Source organism: Argopecten irradians, chromosome 11 (genome assembly GCF_041381155.1).
Source record: "Argopecten irradians isolate NY chromosome 11, Ai_NY, whole genome shotgun sequence".
NCBI classification, from domain to species: domain Eukaryota; kingdom Metazoa; phylum Mollusca; class Bivalvia; order Pectinida; family Pectinidae; genus Argopecten; species Argopecten irradians.
In genome coordinates, this window is record NC_091144.1 from 16594896 (window position 1) to 16607308 (window position 12413).

The following is a 12413-nucleotide window of genomic DNA, read 5'->3' on the forward strand; positions in this document are numbered from 1 at the left end:
AACCATAATTATTACTTAACATTTTTATTGATTTTGATCCTAAGCAATGATATTGAAACTAATCCCGGACCCGAGCATGAGCAAAATGAATTATCATTTTTTCACCTCAATGCAAGGAGTATACGCAATAAAATTGGAGATATTGAACAGCTGGCTAATGAATACACATGTATACTTTTAACTGAAACACACTTAGATGAAAACGTTTTAAATTCTGATGTATTGATAGAGGGATATTCAGAGCCCATAAGACTTGATAGAAACTGTTTTGGGGGGTGGTGTTATGGTTTACATATCAAATGACGTTCATTTTAAACGTAGACATGATTTGGAATTTGATGGAGGAGAGATTATCTGGGTTGAGTTAAATTTCACTAATTGTTCTTATCTTATATGCACTGTCTATCGTCCTGAAGGGTCAAATATGCCTTTTTGGGACAATTTTCAATCATCCATCGAGAGTGCTCTTGGTATCAGTTCTAATGTTCTCATATTTGGCGATATAAATATTGACTTACTTAGAGTTCGAAATCATAGACTCAATGAGCTTCTTCTTCTTTTTAGTTTATCTAATGTGATTATTGAACCTACTCGTGTCACTGCTCATTCTAGTACACTTATCGATCCTATACTTGTCAGTGATACTGTACATGTTATTGAATCCTCTGTAATTCCTGTCAATAATGAAATTAGCGACCATTCAGCTACCCATGCGGTTGTTAAATTGACAGAAAACATTACTAAAACATACCAGCGTAACATGTGGTTGTATAAATATGCCGACTATGGTCAGTTCAATAAATTAATCAGAGAATTTCCATGGCAAGAGAGATTTGAAAATTGTTCCGTTGACGAAGCTTGTGAAATTTTCACTGACTCCTTTCTTAACTTTGCTTATATGTGTATACCCAGAAAAATAGTAACTATCAGAAAAAATGACAAACCATGGTTCAACTCGGAATTACGTACTGAAATTAGAAAAAGAGATCGTTTGCATAAAAAAGCACGTAGCTCTAATAGTCCAGGTGATATATTGAGATTTAAACACCAACGAAACCGGGTTAACAATATGAAAAAATTGCTAAAGTATTCTTTTTTGAAAATATTAATGGAATTATAGACAATTTTGCTATACACGATTCAAAATCATATTGGAAATTGATGCATCGTCTAATTGGAAAATCTGCTTTATCAGAATCTATCCCCCCATTATATGATAGTGGTAATGGTACATTAGTGTACGAGAACAAGAAAAAAAACTGATTTACTGAATTCGTTTTTTTGTTCCATATCTGAAATTATTGATGAACCACGTAAAATACCAGAATTTCCATCGAGATGTCAAAATACCATTGAAACTGTATTTTTTTCTGTTCAAGAAGTTAAAGATATTGTTTCAACTCTTAAGCTAAATAAAGCTACTGGTAAAGATACTATTAGTCACGAAATGTTAAAAAACACAGCTGAAACCGTGTGTTTTCCTTTGCAATTACTTTTTAATCTATCCATGAGACAGTGCAAATTTCCTAGACAATGGAAAACTGCTGTGGTAATGCCTATATTAAAAAAGGGTGAACGTTTTCTAACCTCTAATTACAGGCCGATTTCACTTCTAAGTACTGTAAGTAAAGTTTTTGAGCGGGCTATTTATAAACATCTGCATAATTTTGTCATCGATAACAATCTTCTATATAAGTATCAGTCTGGTTTTCTTCCGGGACACTCTACCGTGTCCCAACTTTTAGAAATTTATCATAATATATGTGTATCATTAGAAAATAAACAACAAACATGTATGGTATTTTTCGATATTTCAAAAGCATTTGATAGGGTATGGCATCGTGGATTACTTAAAAAACTCTTTTCATATGGTATCAGGGGAAATATCTATAATTGGATAAAAGATTATATAAGTGATAGAAATCAAATTGTCGTTATTGGTGATTGTTACTCAAATCCTGGTTATTCATAAACGATATATCTGAACATTTGTTTTCCTTATCAAGAATGTTTGCTGACGACACCTCTCTCGCGTATTCTTCAAATAACATCCAAGATATTGAACAACACATAAATCATGATTTATCAATTATAGAGCGCTGGTCAAGGGAATGGAAAGTAAATTTTAATCCTAATAAAACCGAAGTAGTTTTATTTAACGGTTCTCTTGAAAAATTAGATATTAATTTGCAATTTGATAACACGATCTTGACTAACGGTGGTTTACACAAAAACTCTGAATGAAAATATGAAATGGGAAACGCATATTACTAATATCGCTAACTCCGCCTCACGGCATTTGTCAGTTTTGCGCAAGTTGAAATTTACATTAAAAGGGGAAACGCTGTCTAAATTATACACTGTGTTTATTAGACCTTTATTGGAATACGCGAGTGAGGTGTGGGATGGATGCACCAATTTAGATTCAGAAAAATTAGAAAAAATACAATTAGAAGCTGCCAGAATAGTTACAGGTTTAACCTATTTCGCAAGTAGAAATTCATTATATATGGAAACTGGTTGGGACACATTATCGGAAAGACGGAAGCAGAAAAAATTATCATTATTTTATAAAATTCATCATAATATAGCTCCGTCTTATTTACATGATATTTTACCTGATAGGGTTAATGAACGTACCGTTTATAACTTAAGAAATAATCATGATTATGTATCCCCTAGGTGTCGCCTAGTGCTATTTGAAATATCGTTTCTTCCCAGTACAGTGAAGCTTTGGAATTCATTAGATTTGACAGTAAGATCTTCAGAAACTGTTACAAAATTTAAAACTCTAATCAAACGGAAAAAGACTGTAGCAAGACGGTCAGTTGGAAACAGAAAACTTGATATTATGCATACAAGACTTCGTCATGGTTGCAGTGCGTTAAATGCTGATTTATTCAAAGTTAATTTAGTTTTATCACCATCTTGTCGTTGTTTATTTCCTATAGAAAATGCATTTCATTATTTTTTCCAATGTGACCAATTCAATGACCACCGTGTCATACTTATGAGAAAATTGTCTTTGTATAATACGAATATTAATTTGAAGTTGATACTTAATGGTTCTGATACACTTAGTCCGAAAGATAATGAAAGCATACGCCTGACAATTCAAGAATATATAAGAAATACCAATCGCTTTGTTTGATCGAACAACATTCACTGATTGCTAAATGATGATTGCTGGCATTTCATTGTCAAAACTTGTTTCATGATATTTTTTCTAAAACAACATTAACGCCAAAATGTATTTGTAAGATATTAATTGTAAAATCATTTATATATCATTTTAGATTGTTTACAAAATTAATGTTCAATTGTATGGAATTAGTCACGTCATGAATGTCAAATGTTGAAACAATTTTACATGTAGCTATAAAACGTGGGTGCTGGTATGGCTAAACAAATCAAATGTGACTACCAATAATTATTAATGTTTGTTTGTTTCTTTTTTCTTTCTTTCTTTTACATATAATTTGATATACAATCATTAATGCTGCTATTGTATGTTTGATTATGTAACATCATATACATTTGTATGGGAGAGGGCAATTCTAAGTTGTATAACTTGTGCCTAATTCCTTTTGACTTTGTTCAAATAAAATATGTTTAAACTAAACAAATGAAAGACATAAATGTACAGACCTTGTTCCTCCATTGTTGTCCGTGTGAGAATGACCCTGCGGTCAGCGTACGCTTTCTATAAGCAACGGGCTAAAATTAGCCGTAAATTAATGTCTTTCTTAACCCAGTAACCTCTTCACCGCAGTCAGCATCAGCTACAGTATGCCCAGTGGGCACACAACATCCGGAGGACGTTTTTATTAGGTCCGATCGCAACGTTGCATTTAGGTTTCAAAAAGGTTGCAAATGAAAGTTTGGGGAACGTTTTTTGACAACGTCCGCCGAATGTTTTCATATAATGTTTTCACAACGTTTGTATGTTACGTTGTTTATTTTCATTATTCTAGTATTTTGAAATACAATAACAACAAAATATAGTGTTTATATAATATTTTAATGTCTTCTGCTCATCCTGCATGAAATAGGTGCAACAACTTCCACCTAGACTGTTTGTGTAGGAGCCATTTCACGTACTTCCGTGTGTACTTATGTAAGCACTATCATCTGTAAAAGAAAAACAGAATAAAACATTAAACATCTATATAATGATTTAGACGATATATTTTTCATGTGCCGGTACGTTATTACATAAATAAAAACACAAATAGGATACAGGCACATCAGGGAATTTGTATAAGTTAATGTATGTATACATACTCAAAATACTGACTACACACATAGATAAAATAACTTACCGCGATATAATATAATAAACACATTCTTTTAAAAACAAGTTTGTATACGAATCAACAAAGACTTACCTTGAAATATCTGTCGATATCTGGAAGTTATATATCCTGTTTGGATGCTGTCGAGGCTAAGAAATGTTATCCGTGTGAAGCACGTGTGTACACAAAGTTTGAATGAACAAAGAACCGGAAGTGAAAATAACCGCGCAAACACCAAACAAATCTTTACGAGTTTCCACTCCTAGTTTCTGTAGTGTGCGGGGAAAATATGTAAAATGTCATATAAATAAAATCACAATTTATTGGTATAAAAAGACGCTTTATTCTAATGATTTTAATTTTTTGTTTTAAATAGTTAATACCGACCCCTAGCGGATAAACTTTAAAATGAAAGGGAGGTAACACAACTCTTTTATCATAACTCGGTAGTTTACATATTTGACGTAATAATCGGTATGAAAACTTGATATTTATAATTATACTTTTTGTTTCGTTTTCATCTATTCAATTAATACCTATTGTATCTGTAATTAAAAAATAGAACTATTTAAAAGTACAAAAAATGATAAATTATTTTTTTTATTAGTTAATAATTATTGAAAAAAATATAAGGCCTACTTGTATGTATCACTATTTGAATAGATTCATTCGCTTCCTTTAAAAGTTGTTTCCAACAATAATACTTTTTGAAATATATTAAATTATTGTCAAAGTTTTTTTTCCTAACCATATAAAAACATTCTCAGGACGTCAAGTGCTAATGTCGTGAGGACGTTTGGAGAAAAACGTTCTCACAACATTGTCAGAATGTCCCCGACGTCGCAACCTAAATAAAACGTTGCCAAAATGTTGTCCGGACGTTATGTGCCCACTGGGTATGCTATGTTGAGATACGACTTGTAAATAAACAACTTAATTAACTTGACACTTAATATATACATTTACTAACCGTAAATAACTTCAAAGCAATGTAACTGTAACATTCATAAAATACATTAAACAAGTTTAATTTGCATTTATTTCTTTAATAGTTCTTGGTTCAATAGTTAGTGGTAGAACTATAGCGTTTTCGTTTTATCTCACATGTAGTGTTCTTGTTCACTGCATGCTGAAAACATGTGTGAGGGAGGATTCATAGTGGACGGGAAATGAATAAGTAATATATATATGATAGCCTGCAACATCTTGATGAAATATGAAACATAGTTATTTTTTTATTTTTTTTTTCTCAATAGAAACATTACTTACCCGTGATGAATATCTTTCTCTGTGAGTCGTTAGAAGCATGTAACATTTGTGCTGCTGGGTCAAAATAGTCTATGTATTCTGTAAACGTATAAGGCTCATGTCCTGTAACAAATGAAATTATTGCTCGCTAAATAAAAACATCAAAGTTAGTTTCATAATTAAATAATTGCACGCTTGTAATCATTGCAAAATCATATATGTTTAACACTTAGGATCAGATATCGCAATCCAATTTACCCAGATACATCCCGTCGTTTCACTACTTCAATACTAACGGATTGAAAGGATGAGAAGTATTTCTGGGAGATCAGCATGCGATATCTTATTCTAAATATTTGATACCTCGCGCTTATTATCACTTATATAATATAGAGATTTGTAGCAAATGTATCAACAGATTTGCAAATATTTGAATTAATTTGAGAACTATCATTCTTCCCTTTGACTATGACACCGTATTATAGCATTTAATTGGCATCTGTCATCGATCTATTGTCTGCTATAGCTGCATTGCGGTGAGATAAATATTTCATCTCCTTTCAGTAGTTATGACATGTATGAACACTATCGACATATTTTTTTCTTATTGTCTTTGCAATGTTATAACGATGAAATACTTCGTAACATAACATAATATAATTAAGTAATTATGTAAATTTGCCCCGTTATAAGCTCTAATGGCTTCTGCAGGCGTATCCTTGTATACAGTCGATATCCAATCAAGTAACATTAAAATGAGTAGGAGTAAATTTAGAGGGCGTATTGTGCCAGTGCTTGTTTAGGCGTGACTTAAATGAGTTCAGAGTCATTGCAGATACCACATTTTCATGTAGGCTGTTCCATGTATTCATAATTCTACTGTTGAATTTGTTTTTGTGACATTTATTCTAGCAATATGAGTGGTGTTTATACAGTTGTTGTCAGATATCAATATGTAGATTAGGTGAGAAATAAAGCATTGTATGTTATACATCTTCGTTACTGTCATATACTACTAAATATAGGCAGCCATTAAGCGTATAAAGTAGCTGTTTAACAGAATACGATGTTTAAATGGAGTTTCTACAAAGTACGGGTCATGGCACCTCCGAAGGAGATTGTGGATGAACACAGTTATGGGTACTGTTTACCACCACAAGCGTAGATTTTGTGATTTTGGCTTGGTTTTTGAGGTACCCATTAGAGCCAAGACGACATTTCAACCGGACAGGGAAATGTCTACCTAGCATATTTTTCGTGAATTTCTCGATTAATCAAGCCGTAACTTCGTCAATACTTGGCCAATTTTGTTTATCAAGCACTCAATGGAAAGATAAATTATTTCTCTTTAAGGTAAGATATCCGTCAATGTTGTATAGAACCTATTTATTAAAATAATCACGGTTTTAAAAAAATAGGTCCGTTTTTCTCGACCGCCGAGTTCATACCCTTGATACTATAATATATATATGTATACTATTGGTTAAAAATTTTCGTGCCATGTCCCTGTGGCTCTGTCATAATTTGTACAATATACGTATACGTAGCTTCACACATATGTGTATTAACGCAAACCTGTGTACATTGTGTATGTTTACATATAGAACTTAAAACATCCCGTAAACTATTAAATGATATTTCAGTTGGTTTGTTTTTCAAAGTTACCAAAAGATTACGCAAATATCCGCATATCTGTATCTTGACAATGAAGCTTACAATGGCAGGTGTCCGAGCATACACTAAAATCTGGATTTCAAACTTCAATTTTGTACTTATTTGGACATGGCCCAATAAGTAGAATAGATATTTTAGCTTATTTGAACCTGTGACCTTGAATGAAGGTCAATGTCATTCATTTGAATATATATAATAGGCCTCCATCCCAGCATGCCACAGGCCCAATATCAGGTATATCGGCCTCTTAGTTATTAACTAGAAGTCGTTTAAAGATTTGAACCTATTTGACCCCTTTGACATTAAATGAAGTTCAGTCATTTATTTGAACAAACATGGTAACCAATCATCCAAGCTTGAAACAGGCCCAATATCAGGTCTCTCGGGATCTTGGTTATTAAGAAGTCGTTTAAAGATTTTAGCCTATTTGTCCCCTGTGACCTTGAATGAAGGTCTAGGTCATCCATTTGAACATGTTAAGTAGCTCTTTATCCCAGCATGGCACAGGCCCAATATCAGGTCTCTAGCCATCTTGGTTATTAAGAAGAAGTTGTATAAAGATTTTTAAGCTTTTTGACCCCTGTGACCTTGAATGAAGGTCAAGATCAATGAAAAGCATATGTTCTGTCGATATCTGTCAATGCTATATCTATGACATATAAATTCTAAGACACCAGGAAACTGTTATGTCGGCGGTTTGGAAAAAATAACAATCATATGCCCAATGCACGTATCTGACGATGTTTTGTAAATCAATTGGTAGTTTTAACAATAAATCTCTGCTGCATTTCTATATTTTTTTTGTTATTGTTTTTACTGTTTGACAAGAGATCAAATAACTGAATACGAATAATAATTTGCTGTTGGGAAACGTTTTTGCTGCGTCAAGCCAAATATGAAAATTTTGCTAAAAATTTACCATTTTTGAGCTTAAAATCTTATATTTTTTCATTTCCTGCGTACAAATCACTACATATATTGGATTATTTGGTCCTGATATTTATTTGTTGTCATTTTGATACCTCAGTTGTCTACTTCGGTTGAAAAATGTAAACGTTATGAGTATTTTTCACTTTTTTGTGAAATTCGAGATGACGGCCATTTTGATGACGTCATAACCAGAACTTATATAATGTAAACATTTATTTTTGTTACTGTTGGTTTTTAAACTGATTGATAAGTGGTCAATAAACTGATTAGAAATAACATTTTGCTGTCGGGAAACACTTTTGCTGCGTCAAGCCAAATATGAAACATTTGCTGAAAATTTACCATTTTTGAGCTTAAAATCTTATTTTTTTTCATTTCCTGCGTACAAATCACTACATAAATTGGATTATTTCGTCCTGATATTTATTTGTTATTTTATTGAGGTCATTTTGATACCTCAGTTGTCTACTTCGGTTGAAAAAATGTCAATGTTATAATTATTTTTCATTTCTTAGTGAAATTCGAAATGGCGGACATCTTGATGACGTTATAACCGGAAGTTCATCCCAACTAATGCAATGTTAACATTTTGATTTGTGATCAGTGGGCCATAAGGGTAAGAAAAATATTGGTTCGGAGGTTTGGGGGCTGCATGTGGGACCCTCCTAGCCCATGGCCTAAGATAATTGTGTATACAGTTCCTCACGTCGATAAATTCCGGATCTACATATGTACTGCAGACGCCTCCTCTTTTTCACGAGTATTCATAGCTCTAGTTATTGCAGTCTGGGCCACAAATCTCACATGTTCATCGTCATCATCGGCGGCTGTGAAATTGTCCTTACGGTTACCGGAGTTGTTTCCATTGCCCTTGTCGCTAATCAGCCTTGACAAACTACATTGTATCTGCTATGTTTTTGGATCCAGGTATGTACTAAACAGTGTAATGGTAGGGTTGAAGTCTTAGAACCCAACGGTATATACGATCACTTGTCTTGACAGCAGATGTAGCAGAATAAATGCATTCCAGTGGTTTGTGGTCAGTTTGTAGTTCAAATTCTGTACCATACATGTACATGTGTAGCCGCTCACATGCCTATATTATTCCGAGAGCTACTCGTTCCGTCTGAAAATATCTACGCTCTGTGCTGGTCAAACTTTTACTGATGTAACACATAACGCGATTCTAACTATTTATTTCCTGCACAATGACAGCGCCCATCATTGACTAAGAAAGTCTTGGTTTTTCGGTCAAAGTACCCATAAGTCTTGGTATTAGCTTTCAACTCTCTAAACGCAGTTTCCTGTGCGCTTTCGCATACAAATGGGCCACTTTTCTTGGTGAGCCTATTTAGTGGTTCAGCCACTGTAGACAAATCAGGGATAAACCTTCCCACATAGTTCACTAGTCCGAGAAAACTTCTTTCCTCCGCTGGACTGTTTGGCTGTCTTGTCTCAACCACTGCTCGGATCTTTTCCTCATCCGGACCGATTTCTCTGGCTGATAACAAATGTCCCATAAACATCAACTCTGTCATACGGAACTCACATTTGTCTCTATTCAAGGTCAAACCTTTTTCCTGAATTGTTTGGAGTAGAGCCTCTAATCTTACATTGTGTTCCTCGACTGTAAGAGCCTGTATAATAATATCATCAAAGATATTGCGTACCCCAACACATCCATGTATAGCCTGCTGAATGACACGTTGGTACATTTCAGGTGCATAAGAAATCCCAAACATGAGTCTCTTATAACGATACAGCCCTTGGTGAGTAACAAATGTAGTAATCAACCTGGACGCTTCACTAAGTTCAAGTTAAATGCGTTAGTATTGAATGCCCACTTAATGTACAACTTACTGAGCACTGTACTTTGGTTTAAATCACACAGTACCTACATCTTCAACTGTAGGCATAAGGTGTCGTTCCCTGATGATCGCCTCATTTGCTCTTCTCATATCAACACACAGACAAATATCAGACTGACTTTTCGGAACAACCACGACTGAAGAAACCCAGGGAGTGGGGCCTAACTCTGAGTGCTAACGGTATCCTCCATATTATGTGCTACTGGTTTAATTTTTTCACCAATAGGAATGTCTAGTTCAAAAGATTTCAGTTTCCCAAGGCCACTGATCAAGCACGATTTGTATTCTGTACAAGTTCATCAGGCCCTAATTGTTGTACCGTGTTAACAATGTTGACACCAATTTTCAACACACCCAGTTCAGTTGCTGTCCTGTAACTAAGCAGGGCTTGACCTTTCTCTTTCACTACAGTGAACTCAGCGCTTATAGACCTATCGTTGTTTCCCATTGAGACTTATGCCACGAATCATCATGGAGCTCGGAATATTTGAATTTGGCTTTGCTTCTTGAAACAAATCAGTAAGTAATAAATTCACAAACGCTAAGCATAGTTGACGGTGCACTTGTTCTAAAGCAGAAAGGGACTAAAAATAGAATAGATACTATAGAAGCCTGGATAGACGTTTTCATAATTTTTAGTGCAATTTTTACACAGAGGCATGATAGGGGGCAGGAACTGCTTAAGTAATAATATATATTTTATTTTCGTGTCACACATTTAAAATACATATAGAATATACATTAAAAATATCAAGCCAATAATTGACCTATGAGACACGCATACTTAAAAAATATTCATATATTATACAGTGAATAAAAAAGGTTGTACTATAGATACATTCAAGTATTGTTTCACATTAATAACCATTATAAAATGATAGAGCGTCTCTTTTTCATAAATAAAAATACCGATTTACTTAAAATATCCTGCAATTGCATTTCATTCATTAAAAATTTTAATTTTTCTATAATGCCTAAATTGTAATAATTTGGTTGAATATCACATGCCTTTTCAAAAAGAACATTACGAATGTCTATATAAAATTCACATTCACATAAAAAATGTATTTCAGATTCTAAACAGTTAGAGCTACAATATTTACAAGTTCTATTTTCTAATAGAATCACTGGACGGTTAAAGCGGTCCGTTTCAATGTGTAGCGGTAAGCTTCCGCATCTTAATTTCGCTAATGAGCTGCGGTAGTATCTCGGTAAAATACTGGTTACATAGTTTTCTGGTTTAAGGTATTTTTTAAACAAACGATAAGTTCGTAACTTGTTACCATTAGCCTGACCCTTGTCGTTCCACATAGCTGTAAACCAATCCTGTTCATCCTTATGAAAGATACACTGCCGAATTTTCCGCATTATTGATTTAGTAGCACCATATGACGTGTCTAAAATTTGTTGAACATTACATGTTTTTGCAGTCTTCAATACTTTACTTTCCCAAGATTTTCCTTTACGTTTAGACCACTGGTGAACTTTATACAGAAGTCTGTCATTGTTGACGGATCTCAGCTTACAATAAAACCGAAAAACTTCAACACGTTGTTTCGCTAGGCAGGACATCCATCCCATATCACCACGCTTGCCGATATTAGAGGTATTCCTTGAAACACCAAGATATAGTCTCATAGCTCTGTTTTGTATATTATTGATAAGCCTGTGTTCACTTTGGCCCCATATTGCGGAACAGTACATTAAAATGGCCTCGACGAGCGATTCGTACAATTTAGTGAAAACCGTATATGACAGCCCTCCTTCACTGATGAATTTAGATGTTAAAACTCCCAGGGCTCTCCCAGCAGATTTCGCAAGTTCACGCACCGCCAATTTTAAATTTACATGTTCGTCAAGCCAAAGGCCTAAATATCTATATGCAGGTTTGATTTAAAGCTCACTACCACTACAGTAAAACTTGGATAACGTAATAGCTTCAGAAATGGGGCGGAAATGCACAACCTGTGTCTTAGATGTATTTACCGATAGCCTCCACTTGCAACACCAGCGCGTAGCGATATTTAAAAGACCTTGTAGCTTTTCTGGACTAGGCGCCATCATCACAATGTCGTCTGCATAGCACAAAGAACTCAAGATGAACGTATCAATGTCTATACCTAGATTGGATTCCCGGAGTTCGGTGATCAAATCGTTGATATATATTGAGAATATTGCCGGTGACGTTAAGCAGCCTTGCTTCAAACCACGTCTTACGTTGATACCAGAAGTAAGAATATCATTAACTCTCACGTAACACTTCAGATCCTGGTAAAGCGATACAATGGCCTGAAACATCTTCCCTCTTACACCACATGCTTGAAGTTTATACCACAGACACGTACGATCCACCGTGTCAAAAGCCTTTTTCAGATCAACGAAGCACGCGAACGTCGAT

At 34.3% G+C, this 12413-nt stretch overlaps 1 long non-coding RNA gene across 1 annotated transcript; it reads right to left on the bottom strand.

Annotated features, from left to right (window-relative positions):
* Nucleotides 1-4005: 4005 nt before the first annotated feature.
* Nucleotides 4006-4939, bottom strand: LOC138334857 (uncharacterized). The gene is made up of 2 exons (XR_011210197.1): nucleotides 4389-4939; nucleotides 4006-4131 (listed from the first exon to the last, which is right to left on the bottom strand). It is a non-coding gene; the product is annotated as an uncharacterized lncRNA (long non-coding RNA).
* Between the last annotated feature and the right edge of the window lie 7474 nt (nucleotides 4940-12413).